Below are 2,500 nucleotides of genomic sequence, written 5' to 3'. Positions count from 1 at the left end.
TGATCATATGTAATGTATAATATACCATATGATCATAAATATACATGATAAGTTGCGCAATAACAAGTAATCTCTTAACAAACAAACAGATCAGACAAAAATACAAGCAGGAAATGACAGCGAAATCCGCCTTCGCACAGTATTAGGGGAACACCAATCAAACTTAAGAAGCCATACACAGGCACAGCTCCGGAACCCTAGCGAAACCTTAGGTACGAACAGTCAATATTGCTTTCTAGAATTCCATCTAAACTGCTGGAACTTCCTATCGAAGCTCAATCATATTCATTCAGAACACTACATGACATCGCAGATTGATTTCTGCAACTCGTAGTACTAGACGAATTACCGAATGCTATATAAGGAATGAAATGCTTTATAACATTTTGCATACACACGTACAGACAGACACAAAGAGACTAACACGCACACACACATACACACACTCACACACACAATGTAATGCGCAGTGTAAAGTGTTAATATTTGTATAAACTTGGCACACAGTCATAAATCAGTTTTATCGTAGTTTTTTACGATAGGCAAAAAAAAAAAAAAAAAAAAAAAAAAAAAACGTTATGCGCCTTTTCAGTGTAAATGTCAGTTATTCATGTGATATCATACATAGTTTATTTGCAGCTTAAATGTGATTTCTTGTTAATTACTCGCAAATACTCGTTATTCTAATGAGTGATTATGGTGTATAACTTTTCATTTCAATGTGAATTAAGATTAATCAAACAAATACATGATTAGATGAAAAGAAAAATACAAAATTAACCAACTGAACCAACAAAGAAAAGAACCAAATACGTAAATATACATGGAAATACATAAACAAAAACAGAAATACGCAGGAAAAAAAAAATCATGAGCAAACACAAAGACAAATAAATCAATAGACATATGAATGAACAAAAATAGACAATCACCCAAACACACACGTAAATAGAGAAGTGACTAGACATGATGGCACAATATACTCCCCTTTCTCTCACGCACCGACTCGTCTCGCGTGCTAAACGGACCACCACGACAAGAGACAATGTAACCGGCGGTGGTTAACTAGCCTATTCATGGCCCATAAGGGTGTAATTAAGACTAATGACTGTCTCATCATTGACGCTAACTTTCGTACCACGCGAGTCTCTTTTTTTTTTTTTTTTTTTTTTTTTTTTTTTTTTTTTTTTTTTTAATGCTTAAGAATTATATTGATATGTTAATGTATTATGTTTTTTTCTTCATATAGCATCGACTAATTCATTCGTCTATCATTAATAAAAGAAGGAATTAAATATATATGTTGAATAACATTTTTTTTTTATATATATATGATAAATATAAAATAAAAAAGAAAAGAAAGAAAACAAGGAAAGGGGAGAGAGGAAGAAATAAATAAATCAAGAAAAAAGAAAGAAAGAAAGGAAAAAAAAGAAAAATCTCAGCGCAGAAGAAAAGCAGAAAAGCGACCAAAATAACGTCTCTCAGCCGCCTTGCTCGACGCCTAAACTACGCCATTACAACAGCCGAATGATGGAAATAAATTATCCCCATCAAATACAAACCTGGTTAATGGCAAGTGAGTGTGACAGGAGCGTGCGGAAGCCACAAAAGCAGCTAGGTTCCGTTGGGGTCTTCTTAAAAGGAGTTAATTGCCTTGGTATCGAACCAACACCTGTGCATACACTCCCTCAGGCTGTGTGAATTAGACGGCTGATGGATTGGGGGGGGGGGGTCAAGGGGGCAAGAGGGGGTCGGAGGGTGGGGGTAGGGGTGGGTGGGGACGGAGGAAGGGGGAGATGATAAGGGGGAGGGGTAGGAGGAAGGTTGTAAGGGTGAGAGAGGGTGGATGGAGGGAGGAGGAGGGTGTGATGGGAAGGGGAAGGGTAGGAGGAAAGGGGAGGTTGGAGGAGAAGGGAAGGGAGAAGGAAGGGGTGTGAGGTTAGGAGGGAGGGCGTTGGGAGGTCAGGAAGAAGAGGACGAGGAAGGGGAGGCGAAAGCAAAGAAGGGGGCTTGGAGCACGGGAAGGTGAGGAAAGTGAGGGGAGGCGAAATAATGCGAGGGGAAAACGGGTCACGGAAGCTAATTGTAGTGAGGGTCAAGAGCTATTACCCTTTCACGGCATGACTGTGTGCAATGGCTGTGGGTTTGCAGACGTGTGTTTATTTATGTATGTAGGAGTGCGTATTAACATCTGTACATTTTTGTAAGCACACACACTCACACTCACACTCAAACTCACACACACACACACATACTTACACACACACACACACACATACACGCACACACTCTCACACTCACACATACACACACATACACACTCACACTCACACTCACTCACTCTCTCTATCTCTCTCTCTCTCTCACACACACAAACAAACAAACAACTAAACACACACAAACAAACAAACAAACACACACACACACGCGCGTATTCATTAACAATCAGAAAGGAAATACAAATAGAATCACATTGATAAAAGAAAGAAAATAGTTT

The sequence above is a fragment of the Penaeus japonicus genome, unplaced genomic scaffold (assembly GCF_977035675.1).
Source record: "Penaeus japonicus unplaced genomic scaffold, GWHDUDI00000001_assembly GWHDUDI00000016, whole genome shotgun sequence".
Classification (NCBI taxonomy): domain Eukaryota; kingdom Metazoa; phylum Arthropoda; class Malacostraca; order Decapoda; family Penaeidae; genus Penaeus; species Penaeus japonicus.
This window is presented reverse-complemented; position numbering follows the sequence as displayed.